This window comes from Solanum verrucosum, unplaced genomic scaffold (genome assembly GCF_900185275.1).
Source record: "Solanum verrucosum unplaced genomic scaffold, falcon-dt-bn FXZP01000239.1, whole genome shotgun sequence".
NCBI lineage: Eukaryota > Viridiplantae > Streptophyta > Magnoliopsida > Solanales > Solanaceae > Solanum > Solanum verrucosum.
Window position 1 is genome coordinate 2988465 of NW_026020009.1, and position 23555 is coordinate 3012019.

Here is a 23555-nt window from a genome sequence, read left to right on the forward strand (position 1 = left end):
AAACAACCTCTTTGTCCCTACTAAATACAAAGAGAAGGTCCGCATATAACCTCCTCCCTAAAACTCATTTATGGAACTATTCTAATTAAGATATTGTTGTTGTTATATGTCTTGACTCTTATTGGCGCATAAGTTTCATGAACTCGTCTTTGTTCATGACAAACAGTAGGGTTTGAATTTTGTGATATCCATCTAACTCGTACTTTTTAGAGAAACTAGTTCTAAGTCATTAACCTCAAAATAAATCAGGTCGTATTATCCTAGCTAGGATTAACATAAATATTGAGTAATTTCGCTAGATAGTCACCCATATATGGAAAATTACCTAATAATATTACTTTTGTTTATTTTAGGACTACAATATTACCCAACTTTACATATTTTCGTCAAAATATACTTGACACAAAAAAACTTTTTTCTCTCTTCTATGTCACATTATTCCTTTTTTACTAATAATTAAAAATTTAACTTTTTAAATCAACCCATATGATATACTCTGTAAAAATAATATTTACATAATGCAAAGTGAACATTTTTAAACAACTCACATTTGTTTTATGTTATTACGGTTAACACTAATTATTTATTCTAAATCATTTTTCAAATCATTCATTCTTTAAGTTCTTATAAAATGTGCAAGGTGAACATTAAAAACAAGTAAAAGTAAAAAGAAAGTGACTTAGAGGACAATTTTCATGTACTCATAAAAAATCAAGAGTATTACAACTAACTCCTTTTACATATATTTTTCTAGCAACTATTCCCTCTGTCCATTTTTATTTACTCATTACATTATAAATAATTATTCATTTGTTACTTGTTTACTTTAGAAAATCAAGTGATAATTTATTACTTATTTCCTAATTCACTCTTATTATTAATTATAGTCATTTGCCAATGCATTTTTTAAAATTGAAATTTATTATTTTAAAAAATTGATATAGTAAAATTATCTTTATTACTTCTTAAGAGATATGTCAAATTAATACCGAACAAGTAAAGATATAAACATGGACGGAAGGGGTAAAAACTAAATTTTCTAGTTAAAAAGAATTTAAAAATATTATAAAAAAAAAATAATATAACATGAAATCCCATTAAAAGTGTGCACTTTGCATATTCTTTAAGAAATTAAAGAAGGAATGATTTGAGAAATGATTTAGAAAAATAATTAATGTTAAATATAATAATAGAAAAAAAAATGTCCATCTCTTAATATGCTAAACTAAAAAACTAAAAATGATAAATAATTAAGAATTTTTTTTTTACTGAATATAGCATATGAGTTATTTTTAAAAGTTATATTTTTTAAGAAAAAATGAAAATGTGACATGGCATCCCAATAGGAGAGAATAATATTTTTCTTGTCAAATATATTTTGAGGAAAATATGTAAAGTTGAGTGATATTGTAGTCCTAAAACAAACATAAGTGATATTACTAGGTAATTTTCAGACATGATTGACTATCTAGGGAAATTCCTCCATAGATATTTGACTTTTAAGTGAAAAAAAAAAGTGTGTTTCACAAAAAAAAATCTCTTTGTAATTTTCTTTATTCACAAATTATGTATATATACCAAATATTCAACAACAACTTAGGCTATGATTTTGGACATTGTTACATCACCTACATTAACACAAGAAGCAATAAACTACATTATTCATTTCTTAAAATATAACATAATATAATATATATATAGTTGTGTTTTAATGGTACTAGGACATTTTTGCGGTATTCTGCCAAAGCCCACAATGGAAATATATTTCTATATGCTGCATAATGCAACATGCAATTCTTCATGAAAGCTCCAGTTATTTCCTGCACATATTTATGAAGTCAGATAAAAGCAATTTTTTGATAAAACTAGTTTTAGTGATCTCCGTTTTTTTGGATATTGTTTTGCCAGTTTTTGAAAGAGCTTACTTCGTTATACCATCAAACATATACGACCAGATTATTTGAGTGGACTATATGAATCATCTATGTCCTTTTTGTTTAAATACAGTCTACTTTATTCTAGTCTCCTTTGTTTAGCTTGTAATTTGCAGAAAAACTACCTGTTGTGGGAAGTCACCAACTTCCAGCTGAGAATTAATCAACAGCCTTGCCGCATGGTGGAGGGGACTTGGATCTCTATCAACCTGTCCAAATAGGAAAATTTGTGAAATAAATTACAGCATTTACTAATGGAAAAAAAAAAGGAATTAACCTGGCCAGAGTGAATCAATCCCATCAATGCCCATGAAGTTTGTACAAGATTTGAGTGATCTGTCTCAAGCTCTCGGTATACCTATTTGATCAAATACAAATCCGAGTCACAGTTACCTTTTCTCTTTATACTTAAATTATTCAGTATTAGAATGAAACAGTTCCAAATGGAGTAGGATGGATGCATGTCCAGAGTACAAATAAACTATGTTGCTCAGACTCGCCAAAAACGTTGCTGCACCCATGTCGAATGGTCCAAAAATGCACTACTTTTGGAGGATTCGACACGCACCAAGTGACATTCTGAGTAACATAGCATAAATCGACCTCAACAGTGCACAAACTGAGACATAGGTGTTGTTATTCTTGTTTTTTGTAGCTTTTTGGCTTTTACATTACCTTGTCTGGACAAGAATGGTAGCTTTCTCCCCAACCGCCATCAGACCTTTGTGTTCGTAACAGAAATTCAACGCCTTTACGAACGGCTGCAGAGTTGTTGTAACTCTTGCCTGCTACAGCAAGTCCTCCAAGAGCAAACCAGGAGGCATAAGTGAAGCACACACCCCAGCAACCATACCTGTATGTTGACACGTTTAATCATTTCATATGTATCGATACAGAAGAAAGTTTAAGGGCTCACAAGAGAAATATCATATACCATGAACCATCAAGTTTCTGCACATCTTCAAAATATTTAACAGCATTATCAATTGTCAATCTCTGTGGTTCGGTGTCCAGGATATAGCTTTTTAAACAAAACAAGTGCTTGGATTGATGAGCCAGTGCACTCAACATACCTGGATTGAAATGTAATCAGTGTGAAGCATTATAATGGAGACTAGCAATGGGAAAAAAGCTAAAGGGATAGAGAGAAACTAGAGACGTTTTACTCATGCTCAATGACAATGTCCGCAAAAAATTCAGTAGGATTGAGCAACTGTCAATGAATAAAACAGAACAAGAAAGTTAAATATTCAGGGTCTGGATGACTGTAGAAGAAGTTGAAGTTTTTAACAACCTTGAAATGAAGCACTTACATAAAATTCCTAGTTTCCTACATCGTGAATCTCAAACTCATACGATTATTTTACTTACCTCCAAATACTGTGAGGCCCCTGCAGGCTCCCATGCTGCTAAACCCCCATTTTTGCTCTGTAATTTTATTTCAAATGAATCTCAATATTACTAGAAATGAGCCAAATCACGAATGACTAAATTCAGAAAAGATGAACTTAAGGTAGCCATATGTTAAAGGTTTCGCTTGGAATTTCCGTACAATCAGCAGACAACTTCAGATTAAATGACCAATGATTTGACACATTTCTCAGTTTTTACCTGTAAGGAAAGAATAGCATCCACTGAGTCATACAGTCGTGCAGGTTCGATCGCCTCACCAACTGATTCGGAAGGCATTGTAGAGAACAAAAGGCAGCACTAGAGAAACAAAATTAAGAAGATATCAGGCAATCTACTAGCTTTATCATCTTATTACTTTTCAGTAATTACAAGAAGTTGGAATCTTATTTCATTGAATGGTTAGATACCTTTAATGCTTTGGCAGTGGTATCAGATACTTGCCATCCATGATCTTGATCCGAAAAAGTCCACGATCCTTTTGAGATATGCCGATACATCCCTTTAAAGTCACCAGAAGGATACTCATTTTCCAACCAGGATACTACATTATAATTATTTTTTTCAAGTAGGATTTTATTCCATTCTTGTCCTTACTCCTATTCTAACACTCTCTCTCGAGTTGGTGCATGCAGGTCATATGTATAGAGCTTGTTACAAACCTGATTAATACGAGGACCAATGAGGGACTTGGTAAATGTAAGGAATGCTTTGGATGTCTAGAGGTTACTAGACCTTGAGGTGGTGTTGGATTTTGCACTACACTGACGAAAAGTAAAACTATGTAAGTCATATATGAGGAGTCACAGAAAAGATGCACGGCGCTACACAACTCATATATGCTACACAAATTAGATATGAAAAAGTATTCACCGAAAAGATAAACAGTGTTACGCAAATTAGATATGAGAAAGTATTCATCGAAAAGATAAATAGTACTATGCAAATTAGATATGAGAAAGTAGTCACTGACAAGATGCATGGTGTTACACAATCAGTTATGAGAAAGTAATCACCGAAAAGATGCACAGTGCTACGCAAATTGGATCTAAGAAGCCACCGGAAAGAAGCACGTGACTACTTTCCTTGTCCCGAATGCTTCTCAAATCAATCTTTTTCAGCATGCTTATTTTTTGGCCAGACAGACGACATATATGAGTCATACCCCTCGCGGATCTAAGAAGCCACCGAAAAGAAGCAAGGTGACTACTTTTCTTGTCCTGAATGCTTCTCAAATCAGTCTTTTTCAGCATGATTTTTTTGGCAGCATATATGAGTCATGTCCCCCGCCGGCAGCAGAACCTTTCGATTCTCTATCAGAATCGTAGAAGCTCTAATGCCATGTGAGAAATATAGAGAAAAATATTATTGAATTGTATATCTACATTATTATATTAAGACCCTATTTATAGATACTATATTAGACTCTCTTTCGAACTAGGACATTATTTTACATTACAATCATTTTTCAAGTAGATTGTATATACTATGCTTGTTCTGATAAATACAAATTAGAGTTGGTTTTTTAATTTTTGTGAGTAATTTGAAGTGGAAAAAAAAAGTGAAACCAACTCTTTTGTGTTTTTCGAGTTCCTAAAAGTTAAACTCCGGATTTTATGGTCAAACGTTTTTTAAGGAGTTGACTGCAAAAAAAAGTATGGCGAAACACGCCCTATATGTTGAGTCCCCTTATTTATTTATTTTTTTACTTGTGTCTAATTTTATATCTTCTAGACGAGAAGGAGTTGCTCGGATGGTAAGCACCCTCACTTCCAACCCGAAGATTGCGAGTTCGAGTAACCAAGGGAGCAAAAGGGTGGGAGATCCTAGGAAGGGTAAAAAAAAAAAAAAAAAAAAAAAAATTATATCTTTTAGTACCGTCGATAAAATTTCCGACTCCACCACGAGCTGTACAGTGTGTATGGTATCTTGAGATGATAACATAAAGATGCAGCTATAACCGGCTAAAAAGTTTAACTCATACACATGTCATTGTAATTAAGTTAAATTCTTCAAAAATCTGCAAAGTTAATTTTGATTGAGCAGTATAGTCATTGTGACATTACATCATATACCTGGTGACAGTATATATACCGGAGAATTTCCTTACGATGCTCAGCTGGTAAAACAGTATTAAGATCCCCAGTGATATACAGACACATAACCTGAATTTTGAAAGGGGACAATAGCTTTAGCAGTTCCAATTTGTTAAAAAGAATTTTACAAATCCAAATGAAAAAACTTACAAGAGGTGGAAGAAAGAAGAGAGGAGCGGAATTTTCAGCAGGCCAATGGCCATCAGTAGCCTGTAAAGCTGAGAAGAAATTAACAAACCTGCGCAAAGCAATTGTGGCAATTTCTTCGCTAATTTCTTCACCTTCTTCTAACTTTACTGCTCCAATTCTCTGTTTGAAATTCTTCTCTCCCAGAAACTGCATACATATTGTGTTGAGACTCAGGGGATTTGAACAACCAAATATTATTTTCCAGGAGTGGAACTACCATATCACTAAACAAAGACACAAGAGCATGGCCTTTCCATGAAAATCAAGAGACCTCATTTCAATTTTTTATTCAAATTAATTTATGGTTGTTGAAAGAGGTTGAAAATATTAGCACCATTGATGGATAAAGCTTCAAGCTTAAAAGTGGGTCTGCAATTGAATCGAAAATTTCGAACTCAGATTGTTTTGTTATTGTTGAAAGGAGTTGAAAATGCTACCACCATTAATGAACAAAGCTTCAAGCTTTAAAGTGGTCTACAATCAAATTGAAAATTTCGAGCTAAAATTATTTTTTCATGGTAAGGGGATTAGAAATATTCTTGAAATAGATTCTCATCAATTGAAATAGATACAATATAATTTTCATTACGATTTTGATTTACTAAGCCGGAAAGAACAAAATTACAATTCATCATAGTTATAATGGATTCAAGCTTATATGTAACGAGTACATGAGGAAACTTATTTAGTGCCCATAAGCACAGTGAAGTGCAATAGTTCATGAGAGAGTCATCTAATTCCCTAAACCCCCATAAGACTTCACTTAGGCATGGCTATGGAGTCCACAAAAATATACATAGATTTTCAAGCAAAAATAAAAAATTATTGCTAAGATTTCTTAATTTACTTTGTTGTTTTCATTCTTTGTTGATTTTTTTTTTCCAGATTCAACGAGGAGAATGGATCCAAAGCAACGAAATTGAAATCACTGGCAAAGGGTTTCAAGAATTTCATGTCGCCATCTATTTCAGCTTCTTCCAAGATTGCTCAATCCCCTACAAAGAAAATCTCGGTGAAAAGAAACAATCTGATTTAGGAAATTAGATGGCTGAATGAAAGTGAATTCTTTTTGGGGGTTTTGGGTTATATAATTTGGGTATTTGTGTTAAGTTATTTGGGTGAGTTTTTAATTAGTTGGGTGGGTTTTTAATTATGGATAAAAATCAAATAAATTTCGGGCACGTCTTTAAGATTGAGACATGTGTCTCTCCGTTAGTTCAAAGGGTATATACACCCAAAAATTAGACGGGAAGGATATCAATGTCCTGAAAATATAACGGAGGGTATTGATATATCATTTATGATAATTCGGGGTATGTTTGTCCTAATTCCCATTTTCAAATAATGGCATGATGAATATGACATAAATGAGTCAATCTTTTTAACATCATATCAATATCTTACTAAAAGTGAGAAGCTCCAAAGGTTAAAAGTTGGATTACCATTGTGCTCATAGACTAAATTAAACATCTAATTAATTAAATAATATTATTTTAATTATTTTTTGAATTGTAAGTTATTTATTGAAAAGGAATGTGGAAGAACAAGAATCAATTAGAATTTCTAGATTTTTAATTAAGTACATGAATCAAGGTTTTCCCCCTTTTAATCCTAAATTAAAGAATATGAAGAGTTGTGGCTAAATCAAATATATACCACTAAATACAAATTTGTCATCTTGAATTCTTCCACTAGCATTTTTATGTACTGATATGGTAAAGTTCCTTCTTTTTCCATCTTCTATTGTTTGTTTTTAATATTTTTATCATTTATATATTTTTTCAAATTACAAAGGACTGTTTCATTTCTAATTCTTTATTTATGATTGTTCCTCTTTCTGTAATTTCTTGTTACTCTTTTGCGTAGAAATGCAAAATCACTATACATATTGTCGTACAATGTATCCGGTGCTATTTGGCTTGGAGTAATTTTGATATTCTCAACTAATTACTAATAATTATACATATTAGGTTCACAACTACAATGTTTTGGAAATACAAATGGATATAAGAGAGGATAATTTGTTTTTTAATTTTATTTTGCTTTTGCTTAAACTAATCAATCGTTGAGTTGTCTATATTCATGAATTCAAATGAAGAGAAAAGAGATAAAAACAGAAAAAATTAGGATGAAGTTCTAGGTACAAACAACTACATAATCTCTTTCAATGCTATGAAATTATTCAGTGAATTAAAATAAACTTTTTTTAATTAATGCATATTAATTGAACATTTTTTTTAAAAAAATTATCTAATACTTTGAACTATTTTATTTTATTCATCTAATTAAATGATTGTATTGCTTTTTAAATTAATAACGATATTCTTTGCATTTAATTTTTGGAGCTGGTATGAATTTTTTTTATAAACCAACTAAATTAATTTATGATCTGAGAGTAACAATAAAGCGTATATCAAGTTTGACATCTTCACTTTATTTAGAAACACCTAAAAGAATTTGGAGGAACATGAACTCATAAAGTTAGAAATATCAAGTATGACTTCTACATTGTCCTACAATGACTAAGTTTGATTACCTCATATTTACATGAACCAAATTCATTTAATTCGACATTTTCGAGATTTTTTTTATAAATTATACAATCAAGGTTTGGTTCATTGCTTTAAAGTTATGTATAGGATCGATCTAATATTATAATGTTATAAACTCACCCTTATTTTTAAAGGAAGCAAATAGTAAGATGAATTGATTGAGGTTAAGTTGGTATTACATTTTAAAATATAATATTTTTATTTAACATTATAAGAGTTTTAAATTATTGGCGTATGGGACACACTCGCAATGCGCGTGCCCGAAGCTCCTATCTTAAACATTAGATTACTATTTTGCCCCTGTAATCAATCAAAATATTATAAAATAACTAATTAATTAATTATTAATTAGTAATAACCTCCTATTCAATTCAATATTTGATTACAAATACAGTAAAAACGATCATTTGTATATCTTCTCACCAATAAACTAATAATTTATCCTCACTTCTTTTTTTATTTTTTTATATTCACAATTTAAGACTTTTTAGTGACCCTTTCCAAGTCATTTTAATGACGCATTATATTCAACCCACGTTTGAATTACTTTCATCTTTCAAATATTATTACAAAGATATCATTTATTGACAATTCATTTTTATTTAATTATCAATTTTTTTTTGCAGTAAGTTTTTGGTTTTTAAATTACGGGTATTGCTTCAAAGAAGAAAAAACATGAAGAGGAAAGACCAAAAGTTGCATTTATCCTTAATAATTGTGGACCTTTTGGCTCCTCTTCCTTAAAGAATCAATTATTTTTACTTAATAGGAGTAGTATTAATTAGGAGGTTTCTCACGTTTGGTGACATATCATTTCTTCTTTCTATCATTCATGTTTTTTCAATTTCAAATGAAATTTGATTACATGCATTCTTTGATGTGGTGAGTTACATTCTTGATATAAGATTGCTAGTTTAGATTAGGGCCAAATTCAAGGGAAAAAAATAAAGATTTGATTGATAGCAAAGTTCATAGTCTCTCATAGAATTGAATTTGACTTCTATAAAGATGCATATTTTTCATTGATGTCTGTTTGTATATCAGTAGAAGCAACAACTACATCAATAGTTCCACCAAGTAGGTCATCAGTAAGATTGCCAGTTACCGTACCACCAATAGAACCTCCTAGTAATCGCTTGAGAAAGAAAAGGCCTAACCATTTCTATTTTCTTAATTATCTTCTACTGATAACAACTGTTAATTTTTTGATTTAATATTTGACTAATTTACATTATCAATCTTTTATGACACTAGTTGTAACATCTCGCCAATTTGAAATAACTAGGAAGAAGTTAGAGATTGGAAATAACCATTTTTGGAAAGAATATAAAAATCTGGAAATTTGTTAGGTATGTTAAGTTGAGTTTTTGGTCAACTTCAAATGACCATAACTCCTAGCTCAGGATGAGTTAGGTGTGGTTCCAGATATCATAGGAAAGATCTTGGAATAATCTTTCCAATGCCGCTGAGTTTGTGCGATTCCGAGTTCGTATGAGTGAGTTACTCCCATTTGAAGTTGGGCTGTTCGAATAAGGAAATGTCCAATCCGGATTTTGGAAGGGTAGTTTGGTTTTTTCCTTACCCAAGTAATGTAATTCGTTTTAGTGAATTAAATAAGGGTCAAATCAGAATTTGGTCAGTTTAGAAAATTGGAAATTCACGCTAGAGCTTGGAGAAAAGAGAAAAGAAGAGAAAGGAGGAGAAAAGCTCAAGATTCGCCAAGATCGTGAGATTTGATTCGCCAAGGAATTAACAAGGTATGTGAAGCTTTCATAATGTTGGGTTCGTTCACCCACGTGCCAAACATATTTATTGTTGCCTGAATTCGTCCTAAAAGAGTTTGAAAGTTGATGTTCTTGATATCTATTATTGAATTTGATAATGTTCTTGAGTTGGGGCTGAAACTGTGAAGTTTCTGAGATCGTTACGTCAAATTATTGAGTTGGTTGGAGTTAGGTTCTTAGGTACATTTATTGGGTATCTGTATCTAAAGGGAATTTGGGAAAAAGAACCGAGTTTGGGAGAATTGGGGCTGGAAAACGAAAAAGAATTTTAGTCGGGCAAATATGGGCACTGGCTCTGCGTCACGGACCTGCTCCCCAGATTCGGAAAAAATGCCTTCGTGGAGCGGAGCGGTCACGGACCGTTCTGCCTCAAAAAGTATTTTCGCGACCAAAATTTAAATACCTCTCCGCGTCGCGGACCTACCCTCAGACTGTGATTTTTTTTTAATCTTTTCTCATGTTTAGCTATCTAAAAACACTCCTAAACATCATGAGATCTTCCCTATAACAAATCACAATCCTTGAATCCATAATTCAATTCAAGGAAAGTTAAGACTCAAGTTTAGAAGTTAAGAAGCAAGTCAAGAGAAGTTCATTAAAGTTTTTCCAAAGTCTTTCACAAACGTTTTAACTTTGTTCTAAGACTTAAGTTTTAAGTTAAGCAAAGAGTAAAGAGTTAAGTTCATTTCTCCAAAAAGTTATAAGGGAACTAAGTATTCCCAAGATTTTAAAATGTTTTCACATTTGAATAAGAAAGGGAAGATCGATTCCAAGAGAGCTTTTAAGCTAAGTTTTGAGTAATTATCTCAAACCAAAGAAAGAAGTTTGTTTTAAAAACATATGAGCTAAGTATATTTAGGGAGTAGTATTGAGCATTGATATGGGGATGCGAGTTTATATTAACTAAAGTCTCCATAAACCATGTAGTCATCATGGGTAGTAAATGATAATACTTTTTAGATGACTCCTTAAGATGCTTTTAGCATAGGCTAGTGGATCCACTTAGTTAAGTGTTCTGTTATGTTCCTAGATGTTTTGATGATCTCCTCACAAGTGCAGAGACCTGGTCCTCTGCAGAGTATGAATACTCGTCCAGTGGTCAAAGTGTTGTATAGCTGGAAAGTTGTCTGCGTCAGAATGTTGGTGAAGCTACAGAGTACTCCACCAATCAGAAGCGATGAGATTGCTTGTTCATTGGATAATAACTTTTCATGTCTAAATATATCCAAGGAAAAACAATAAACTAATTCATTCATTCAAAAGGAGAGAGCTAGCACGTATTCTCAAGAACTTACTAAGAGAAGTTTGCAAGGGACCTGGTCCCTGCAAGACTTCGATGTGAAAGGACGACAAGACAATTGTCAGAAAAGCTACCACTTCTAATGTGGTAGGTGCCATCCTTCCAGAGAAGCAGACTCTCAGCCAATGGCCGGTCCCAAGGAGTTTATGTTCATTTTGATATAGTCTCTTCCAACAAAACATAAACTCAAGATTTTGGCAAACAAAAATTCACAAGCTTAAAAGGAAAAAGCCATCTTCAAGGTAGAACAATACTCACACTCAACAAAAGGATCTTATAAAGTGCTGAAGCATCTTTGTTGAGTTTGAGTTTTGTGTCTACCATTTTATAGGTTTTTGCATCTTGAAACTTCTCAAGTATACAAGCAAAGACCATTTTGGTGAAGTATTCTCCAGCAAGCACAACAAGGACCTGATCAAAATTCAAATATTTGTTTCTGTGTGGAAAGGTCTAAGTCGGTTAGAGTTAGCCGATTTAGTGAGCAGTGTTGTATCTGCTCAGTCAAAGTCTAAGTCATCTAGGAGCTAGTTGATTTAGTGGGCGGTGTGGTATCCGCTTAGCAAAGTCTAAGTTATCTAGGGGTGATAGCTTAGTGGGCAGTGTTGTATCTGCTTAGGTTCGTCCAAGTAATAGGATATATTGCTTAGTGTGGAGATTAGTAGGTTAATCTCATTTTGTAAACTGGCTTTTACTTTTGCTTTGAGAAGATTAGTGGAAGCAGTTTGAAAAGTCCTGGCAAGCCAGGTCGTGGTTTTACTCCCTTGAGCAATGTGGTTTCCACGTAAAGTTATTTGTGCAATCTTTACTTTCAGTATTTATTTTACTGTCTGTTTTGTAACTGTGCTGAGGACCTGATCCCATCGATATTCGTAGACGCATACATTCCAACAAGTGGTATCAGAGTGGGTGCTCTCTAGCTGGTTAAGACCAAGAGAGATTCCTGTGGAAAGAATGGCTGCTCCACTAAGATGGCAAAAAGGTCGGTCTTCAACAAGGACACCCTTGTTTGATGGTCAGTATTATCGGTGGTTGAAACATTGCATGTTTGACTTCATAATGGCTGAAGACTGTGAGCTGTGGGATGTTATTTGTGAGGGTCCCTATGTGCCATTTATAGAAGTAAAATATGGGGATGTCACAAGGGTCGTTGTCAAAACTCGACAGCAATACAATGAATTTGAAAAACGGAAAGTTGAGAAAAATCACAAGGCTAAGAAGTTCTTAATGTGTGGAATCAGACTTAATGTATATAATCTGATTTCTTCGTGCGAATCAGCTAAAGAAATTTGGGATCTACTGAGAACTACCTATGAGAAGTTGAGGAAACAATGGCAGATCTGAATGGGGATGTTGATCAGAAGGGAGATGCACAAAGGGATGAATCACTTGCCTCCAAGGTGTCACAATGTGAGAACCTTGAAGTAGATGAGACCATAGACTATCTCACTCAAAAATTTCAAAAACTTGTGAGTAAACGTGGAGGTTCCATGAAGGAAGAAGCTCATGACAATGCTACAAGCTCTAGTGACATGTGTTACAAGCGTGATCAACCAGGTCACACCATGAAAGACTGTCATGTGCTTGAAGTTGATCACAAGGAAGTAAAAGATCAAGAGGGGGACCAGGTCCATGCCAGCAGTAGCAGAAGAGAAACCTTTTTCCGGATGGTAAAGAGGGAGATGACTGCATGGGAAGACTCCTCGAGTGTTTCAAATGACTCTGAGCACTCTGATGAAGCCTTTATGGCAAAATTTGATGATGAGGAAAATGAAGAAGAGGTAACCCTTTTTGATCTTAAACAAAACTTGCACGTTTACTGTGTTAAGAAGTTGAGAAGTCTTGCTGCTATTTTGATCGACTCTTTCATTGAGTTGACAACTGAAAAGGATTTGATGAACAATAGCCTAGGTATCCTTCATGAAGAAAAGATAGCCTTGGTTGACCAAATGCATGTTGTGGAAGAACAAGTGATAGTTCTAGATGTTGAAAATCTAGAACTTAAAGAAAAATTAAAGATGTTGAGTGAGAAATGTTGCAGCGGTAAGGGGGAGGCCAGTAGCTTGCAAATTGAGCTAGAAACCAGTTTGAATACTGCTGAAACAAAACTTGTTATATCCTTGGAAAGAAATAATCAGTTAGAGAGGGACCTGGTCCGTGTCAAAGAAGAACTGAACAAATCTCTCAAGTGAACCAACTCCTCAAAATTGCTTGCAAAGCTTACCAGTCAAGGTCAAAATGATATATAGGAATGGGTTAGGAAATTCAAGCAAAAGTCCTTCTTACAATCTCCATGGTAAAGATGTGTCCATGTCTGATAGTTTGTCGTGTCTCCATTGTGGTCGCGATGGTCACTTGAAGAAGGATTGTCCAGCTTGGAAAAGGACCCAAGATAACCTCTCAAAATATTCTAAACAGAGGAACAAGAAGAAGAATGGACCTGGTCAACAGAGTAACAAGTAGAAGAAGGGACCTAGTCAATAGAAGAACTGGCAGAAGAAGGAACCTGGTCGTGTTCTTGTCCCTATGTTGAAAAAAATCAATCTGCCTCTCTGGACAAAGATTGCTCTTATCACTCCTTTATCTGCTTACTGGGAACTCCAACTAAAGTGGGTTCCCAAGGCTAACAAGTGATATGGTATTCTTGTGAGAAGATATAGCAGCAGGCAGTGTTGGTTCATGAATAGCGGATGCTCAAAGCACGTGACTGGGAAACTGAAAACTTTTTCTCTCTCAAGGCACTTCAAGGTGGAGTTGTCTCATTTGGCGATGGTAGAAAAGGTATGTTTTTTTTGTGAAGGCATGATTGGGAAATCTATGGAACACACTATTGAGAATGTGCACTATGTCAATGGTTGAAGTACAATCTTGTAAGTGTTTCATAGATTTGTGATGAATGAAATAAAGTTAAGTTCTTATCGGAAAGAACATGTGGTCACAAATTTGCTCTCTCGGGCAATGATCTTGATAGAAAAGAGAAGCAAGAACATGTGTATTGCTGATGTGATAACTACTCGTTGTGACAGTCTCACTTGCCTTAGTGCTCAAAGTGAGAATGCTGAGGTATGATATGGGAGATGTGCTCTTGTGAATGTTTATCTATTGCACAAACTTGTGTCAAGGGACCTGGTCCCTAGTCTGCACAAAATGAAATTTGTAGACGATAAAGGTTGTGACGTTGGTATTAAAGAGAAGCAGATCAGAACATCCTTCAGGTGGAATAAACATGCTTTTAATCTTCCAAAGAACTTCCAGCTAAAGTGGTAAATACTACATGTTGTGTGACCAAAAGGATGATATTGAGCTCAATATTGATGAAAGAATAGTTGCAGTATACTCTTCCTCCAGCAAGGCTTATTGGCTGTATAAAAAGGTGCTTATGTGATTTTTTATGAGTGGGAAGAGTGGAGAAGTTGCAAAAGAAAGATGATTCTGAGATGTAAGGGTTGATTCAGATTCATAGAGATGATCTAAATAGTGAGCTTGCTGACGAACATCCTCATCATGAATCAAATAAACTCAAGGAAGCTGATGCAAATTATGAACCTGATGAGGGACCCTATCCTCTAGACAGTGCTGAACAAAGATGATGCAGTTCAACTGATAATGTGAATTCTGAAGGTGAGAATGAAGAAGTTGATCAAGCTCAGTTTGAAAAAAGTAAAGTATGACACTCGGATCCCAACGAGCTGATAAATTGTCCAAATTCCTCTTCAACAATGGCTTCAAGAGAGGTAAAATTGACAAAACCCTCTCTCTTAAATCACAAGGAAAGGAATTGCTGATCATTCAAGTGTATATCGATGATGTCATCTTTGGAGCAACCTTTTGAATTGTTGTGTGAAGAGTTTGCCGCATTCATGGGTAGTGAGTTCTAAATGAGAATGATGGGAGATTTCTTCTTAGAACTACAGATTCAACAAACCTCTAAAAGTACCCTCAATTGTCTAGAAAAGTACATCAATTAGCTGCTCAAAAGGCTTTACATACTTGAAGTCAAGACAATGTTAAAAATGGGTAATGTCATCATGAAGTTTTGCAAAATTGAAGATCAAGTGGCTAACATCTTCACCCAAGGCCTAAGCAAGGACCAGTTTGTCATGAACATGTATGTACTCACAGTGACTTAGCTGAAGGGAAGAAGATAACACAATGTGATCAGGGCAACTGATGTCTGAACAAAGACAGGGACCTGGTACCAGTTTAGAGAAGTAGCCTTGATCATGAGCCATATAATTATCACTTGTTGAAAAGGTTTCATGTTATGGATGCCTAGACAATCCATACTCTCATGGGCACTAACTTGAAGTTGGATGTTGAAGAACCTAGTTCAGAGACTCAATTCTTGTACAAAGGGAATCTCATTTGAGGGATGCTAAGAGAATCTGAAGACACTTGAAGAAAACAGGGACTTGGTTCTATTCTATCCATCAGGAGACTCTTTTATTTGGAGTACATGGTGATACTGATTATGCTGGGTATCAAGTTGATGAAAAAAGTACCTCAAGAGTGGCTTATGCTATAGGTTGATCTCTCACTCATGGGAACTAAAAGGCAAGATTCAGTTGCTCTTTCATCAACTAAGGCATAAGATGTAGCAAGTGTAGCTTGATGGGTTCAGCGTTTGTGGATCAAGCAACATCTTAAAGCCCTTAGAAGATCTGGTTGAGACAATCAAACTAATGTTGGGAATGCTGAAACCTTCTTGAATGGATCCTGCCTAAAGAAATAAACTCTCTCATGACTATGAAAAGGGAGCAGGTATCCTTGTTTTTTTGTTATGTATGTTTTTGCAAGTTCAGTCTCATACCTTTTGTAGGTATACACACATGGAAAAAGGGCTGAAGGAAAAGGGAGGTAAGGACAGATCTAAGCAATCACATTCAAATTACAGAGAGGGACCTGGTCCTCTCTCAAAGGTTAGCACTCTTAACATTGCAGTTTGAATTATGCATGAGAACCGTTGTAATTGCCACATACCAAAATGACACTTCCTTTCTCTTCCTTTATACTCCATATTTCTTTTCAAATCCCTTTCCAAAAGCAGAAATTTTCAAAACCTTCTTTTCTACTTTCTCAAAAAACACTTCAAATGAGTAAACCCACTGTTCCTACTGGAGAATTTTCTGATGAAGATGTTTATAAGTGTGAAGAGGGACCAGGTCCTACAAGCAAAAAGAAGATGGTGAGAAAAATGATGTTCAAAAAGGAAAAGGTTGATATTCTGAAAAACTCAAAAGTATTTTGAATAGGAGGCTGTCTGGAAAAAAAAATGAAAATGATAAAAAAAATTGGTTCCTCAATTATTGATCTATTAATCTTGGAGGCCTTGAGTACGTTTGATCTTACCAATCTTTCTGTTATAAGAAACTCAGGCTAGTGTTGGAAGCTATGACAGTTGCTCTTAGGGATTGAAATGGTTTGCCTAAAGGCTCAGTCTCTGAAACAACACTATCAGAGGGACCAGATTGAAAAAAAAAAACAACCGGCAGCCTTGAAGATTCAGCATTAAGTCTGGGCAGTGAAGAGTGTGAAATACAATAGAGGCTTCTAAAAGTACCTTGCTAAGGGATATGCTCCATTAATTCTATTCTTTCAATCCCTTGTCTCTAAGTCATCCCTTCTCTTCCTAACTTTCTAAGTCAGTCCTCATTCCTTTGTCTCTATCAAAACTGAGTGGCATTGTCATGGTTTTCATACGTAATCTTATTTGCAATGCTTTGATGGCTGATCTTTTATTTATGAATGAAAAATGTCTTGCTTCTACTGGCTTGTCTCATTACTTTATGTACTCATGCTCAGTGTTGCCCAAGTGGCCATGAATTTGCTTGAACTACATTTCTGTCAACTTGGTTTACTGCTTTAACCCTTTTTTATGATGTCAAAAGGGGGAAAATTGTTAAGGGTATGAGATCAATGATGTTAGCTATTTGAAGAAGACATGGGTCATGCCGATAAGGGGAATCAATGCTAGCTACTTGAAGAGGACCTGGTCCTGCCGATAGGGGGAAGTTTGTCATCATCAAAAAGGGAGAAAATGCTATTTTGATGTTTTGATGATTTGACAAACTTCGGGAAAGATGAAACTCCAGTTACCCGAAGAGTTCTTGTTGATAGGGGGAACTGGTGAATAAGTATGTTATCATCAAAAAGGGGGAAAACGTTAGTTCGAAGCTGATATGAGATGTTAGTTCAAAGTTGATATGAAGTTTTGATGATTTAAGAAACTTATCGATCTAACAAGGAACCAGATCCTTGTTATTGGGACTGCTGACAGGGAAATGAATGAATAAACTTTATGTGAGGAATATTTGTGTGTAATCATCAAAAAGGGGGAAAATGTTATGTTCCTAGATGTTTTGATGATCTCCTCACAAGTGCAGGGACCTGGTCCTCTGCAGGGTATGAATACTCGTCCAGTGGTCAAAGTGCTGTACAACTGGAAAGCTGTCTATGCCAGAAAGTTGGTGAAGCTACAGAGTACTCCACCAATCAGAAGCGACGAGATTGCTTGTTCATTGGATAATAACTTTTTATGTCTAAATATATCCAAGGAAAAACAACAAACTAATTCATTCATTCAAAAGGAGAGAGCCAGCACGTATTCTCAAGAACTTACTAAGAGAAGTTTGCAAGGGACCTGGTCCCTGCAAGACTTCGATGTGAAAGGACGACAAGACAGTTGTCAGAAAAGCTGCCACTTCTGATGTGGTAGGTGCCGTCCTTCCAGAGAGGCAGACTCTCAGCCAATGGCAGGTCCTAAGGAGTTTATGTTCATTTTGATATAGTCTCTTCTAACAAAACATAAACTCAAGATTTTGGCAAACAAAAATTCACTAGCTTAAAAGGAAAAAACCATCTTCAAGGTAGAACAATACTCACACTCAACAAAAGGATCTTATAAAGTGCTGAAGCATCTTTGTTGAGTTTGAGTTTTGTGTCTATCATTTTATAGATTTTTGCATCTTGAAACTTCTCAAGTATACAAGCAAAGACCATTTTGGTGAAGTATTCTCCAGCAAGCACAACAAGGACCTGATCAAGCTGCAAGCATCTGAGTGTATCTTAGGATTTATACTTCCGTGCGTATATTATAAATTTGTTCCTAGTCTATAAAGGATTCAAATATTTGTTTCTGTGTGGAAAGGTCTAAGTCGGTTAGAGTTAGCCGATTTAGTGAGCAGTGTTGTATCTGCTCAGTCAAAGTCTAAGTCATCTAGGAGCTAGTTGATTTAGTGGGCGGTGTGGTATCCGCTTAGCAAAGTCTAATTTATCTAAGGGTGATAGCTTAGTGGGCAGTGTTGTATCTGCTTAGGCTCGTCTAAGTAATATGATATATTGCTTAGTGTGGAGATTAGTAGGTTAATCTCATTTTTTAAACTGGCTTTTACTTTTGCTTTGAGAAGATTATTGGAAGCAGTTTGAAAAGTCTTGGGAGGCCAAGTCGTGGTTTTACTCCCTTAAGCAAGGAGGTTTCCACGTAAAGTTGTTTGTGCAATCTTTACTTTCAGTATTTATTTTACTGTCTGTTTTGTAACTGTGCTGAGGACTTGGTCCCATCGATATTCATGGACGCATACATTCCAACACGTTCTATATGACAACAAAGTATAAGACAGTTCTGGCAGTGTGGGCAAGACGATGTATCACCACTTAGGTTCATAGTGGTGGTTGTCGGTTAGAGAAACTCCCACAAAATTATATTACTTTATTATATGAGTAAAGTTGAGTTTGTTACTACAATTTCTTTAACGAACTAAGTTGTTTTCCACTGTTTTACAAGCTTTCTATATATTGCATATGTTTATTGCTTTATATTGAGTTAAGTTATTCAGGAGTTGAGGAAAACCAAGGTAAGTGTTCCTTTCAGATTCTTTTCAAGCTTAAGTTGTGTTTAGCATTCCAGCTCGCATACTCGTACATTCAATGTACTGATGCCAGTTGGTCTGCATCGTCTTATGATGCAGACGCAGGTAACCAGGATCAGCATCCAGCGCCTCGTTGATCAGGTTGAGCACTCAGAGTCAGTTGGTGAGCCTCCTTACATTCCGAAGGACTCTTTTATCATTTGCGTTCTAGTTTTCAGTTGTTAGGATGATCAGAGGTCCTGTCCCGACATCCCTCTTTGTTTTAGAGGCTTCATAGACACTTAGTAGTTCAGTTGTCTTTACATTATAATTTAATATGTTAAGACTTGAGTTGCCATTTTGGCCAAGTTGAATGTTGACTTTTAAACATTCTAAGTTACTTTATTAAATAATTGAGTAAGTGCATTTTATCATTGTAATAATACTTAGAGTCTTCCGCTGAGTAAGTAAGCCAGGTCAAGGGTTTGCTTGGGGCCATATTGAGTAAGTGCATTTTATCATTGTAATAATACTTAGAGTCTTCCGCTGAGTAAGTAAGTCAGGTCAAGGGTTTGCTTGGGGCCAGCAATGGTTCTCAAGTGTCAGCCACGTCCGGGGTGTAGGCTCAGAACGTGACACTAGTATACCATGTAACTTTAACTTTCCGGTGTTTATTTAATACTTGTATTGGACAGATGAACTGCTATTTCTCTCTTGTTTATTTTGAAACTCGAACTAGAAAAAGATTATAGTTGGACTGAAATTGAAATTGTTAATTTGTGACCCGACGTTGAGTTTCCACCTGGTTCTCATCTTTTCTACACTAGGTATATATGTAGTTATATAGAATCAGAAAAGAAATGGTCTGGTGTGCATATTTCCTTCTAAATCTAAGAGTGGAACACTTAATTGAAAAAACAATATTCAACAAAAAGTATACTGGTATAATAACAAATCTCACAAGTTCATTTGGTTGCTTGTTTGGAGGTGAGTTATACAACTATTATATCCTACATAAGTAATACCAAGTTTTGTATTAGGTTATGCGGTAAATTATTCATGTATAGGTTTAATTTGTAGTTTATGAACCTGTATAACTAATACATTTATAAGTTATGAGGAAATTTATGTATTATTTTTATTGATGATTCAATCTGAATTTTGAATGAGAATTGGTCTTTCCTCAATGAATCAGAATTGAAATATTTCAGATTTTCATGGAGATAGATGTAGTTTTCCTACTTCTTATCTTGCCATATTTATTATTTATATGAAACATGTTATGCAAGGAAATGACAAGATTTATTTTTGTAATTTATGAACTTGTATAACTAATACAAAAAAGTTGCTGTCTGTCATGGACTCACCTAGTTTTTTTTCTCTTTCCCCTTCCCACTAATTTAATTGAACTGACAGAAAAAGAATGACTAAAAGCAGAGAACAAGAAAGAAGGAAAGGGAATAATTGTCCATGGAGCTTATAACTTAGTTATTGAGTTACAATATTGTTGAAATTTCAGTTGTTACTAGTCCTTCATTATTGCTGCTTGCAGATTCTACCTAAGGACTGACAATGTTGCATATATTATGCTATCATTGTTGAGGAAAACAATCCTGCTTGATAGAGTTTAAAGTAAGCAAAGTTAAATGACAAGCAATGTGCATTTGAAACGCTATTCGTCCAACTTATTATTGATGTTATATTTTGCTAATAATGTCTTTTGAAATACATTTTAAGATAATAAATCCATATGTATAGCGGATGGCCTTTATAGAGAAGGAATATTCTTGAAATGTTTCTCGTAGTAGTCATATAATATGCATTTTGCTGTGGAGTTTTCAGTGTGATATGAAATTCTGTATGCGGCTTGTGTTTATGGCTTTGGTAGTTGAGTATTTTTGTTTTTTATGTTAAGAATATGTACTCTAGAACCTTGTTGATGGTATTTCTTAGTTTTTTAGGGTTGTATTCTTTAGTTTGTAAATTAATTCATTCTTGTGCAGCGAGATGTTCCAAAGAAGAAAGGGTAGGACGTTATAAAATGGTTGTTTTGGAGATGCCTTGAGCTTTCAATCAATTGAACATAGTAATTTTATCATTTGCCAGAAAGGGTAATTGTTGTTTATGTTAAGCTCTCAATTCATTGAACATACAGAATTCCTTATTTTTACCAAGTTGTCAAAAATTGTCACTATCAGTTTTGTTCTTGATTACTTGATTAGTAAATATATATTATGATCTTAATAGGTTTGGACAAGATAAATGACGTGCTATTAAGAATTGATACTCTAGAGCTTGAGCTTGAGCTTTACGGGAATCCCTCACTTGACGTGCACATTCTATTGCTTAGATATTAGAAGTTTTGCTATTATATATGGTGAGATGACCTTAGTTTTTTTCTAACAGATCACAATTTACAATCAACAAGCTGGAGTTTGCAGAACTTACTACCCTTGAAGAAACTGCAGAACAATTGAAGCAATACATTTTTGTTTTATTAAAATCTGCTTAGAGATGTCACATTTGTAAAAGCTACAATTTTATTCTCTTTTGTTTGAAATAGAAAATTTTAATGTCATGTAATCTTACAGTGTATATTTTTTAGTAGTGTTATAATCTATTTCTTTTTAAATTGTCTAATACTTTTATTAAAGAACTTGTTACAACTGAAATTGCTGGACGTTAATGATTCAAAAGGTTTTAACGACCAAACAAGCATCAACGAAGGGAATTTTTTTCGTCGTGTGACGATCAGATTAATTGTTGTCGCTAAATGATATTTAACGACTAGATTTTCCGGTCGTTAGCCTTTAACGACCAACGACGACCAATTTTTGTTCGGTCGTTATAGACTTTTAACGACTGGATTTCCTTTTGCTACAGGTCATTTTTATTGTAGGTACTAAAGTAAGTTTTCCTGTCAAGTTTAGGGGTTTTTTTTATGTATTTTCTCGTAGTTAAATTATTTGTTATGTTTGTATAGCTTCAAAATTTGTTTGTTTATTTAGCATTTTGGGCTTTTGGTTTATTTAAGTTTCAATTTATATTTTTTGATGAATTTTTTGTTACTTTATTTATTTAGCCTAATTTTTTATACTTGCCTAAAGGAGTTTGTAGCTACAGTGCTATTTATTAATTTTGTGTTATTGTGTTGTATGTTGTATTCTGAGCATTTTTTCTGAATTTTATGTTATGCATCACACACTTTCAGATTTTTATATTTTTTGTGTGTGTGATTTAAGAAAATTGAACAAAATATGGAATACACGTGTGAAGCACGTGTCCGAGAACTAATATGAATAAATGAGCATTCACTAAAAGTTTGATGACATATTTAAATTTTTTTCTTTAATTTATTTATAAAAATAAAAATATTTTATGAAATAAACTACAAACTAATAATATTTATAAGTAGCCAATAAAACTAATTTTCTAAACATTTTAAAATGGTCTGAACCAATAAATGAATCTACATGACTTAAACAATTGACTTATTTCAATTTGTCTAATATTTATCAAGTTTTAATTTATCACAATTTGATTAATTACCAAACTAAACTAAAACTAAATCTCTTTTTGATAAAAGAAACTTGATGAATCAATTTGGCAACATATATAGTTATTTCAAAAGATAAGTCAAACTTATAGACGGGCTAAACTTATAAGTCAAACTCGTGAACTTAAACAAATTGCACTAATCATATTGTTGTGAACTAATTTTATAATAATATTCAAGAAGATCAAATAGAAAAAAAAAGATAGTTAGTTATAAATCTGCATTCTCCAAAGCAGATCGCTACTGGGCTTGACTTTATAGCGATTGATCCAAAATTGTTGACGAACCTCTTCAATCGCGGCTAGTTCTTCTGTCATTCCAGCATTTGGGTCGAACTCCCATATTTGTCGCCCAACGTAGTTGTTTGTGCTGTATAAATATGACACATCTTGCCCTTTAGCAATATTCAATTTCCACATTCTTGATTTCTTCTTTTAGTTACAAGATTTACAATTTAGTGATATCAATGAAATCTCACACATAATATAGATGTGAGTTTAAATTATTCAAGGTGGAGACCACAGAGCTACAATAGGTGAATGATGATCACTTGGATATTCTCGTACAAAAAATATATGTATTTATTCAGCTTTAGTAGGCATTTGGCCATGCGATACCATATCATGATATGATATTGTGAGATGGAATCAGCGTTTGGACATGCGATTTTACGCTGATTCCATCTCATGATTCCATATTCTCCAAAAACCATGATATGGAATTATATGGCGATTCCATATCATGATTTGAGATATTTTAATACAATAATTGATCCATGAGTTTATATTTTGTTAAAACAACCCGACATTTATATCTACTAACCATTTGTTTCATATGTAAATAAAATTTATAATCACATCATTACTTTTTAAAATTTATTATTCTCACCG

At 34.1% G+C, this 23555-nt stretch overlaps 1 pseudogene; it reads right to left on the reverse strand.

The window, feature by feature from the left end:
* Positions 1-1619: 1619 nt before the first annotated feature.
* On the reverse strand, positions 1620-23084 carry LOC125819836 (beta-amyrin synthase-like; annotated as a pseudogene).
* Positions 23085-23555: the final 471 nt, after the last annotated feature.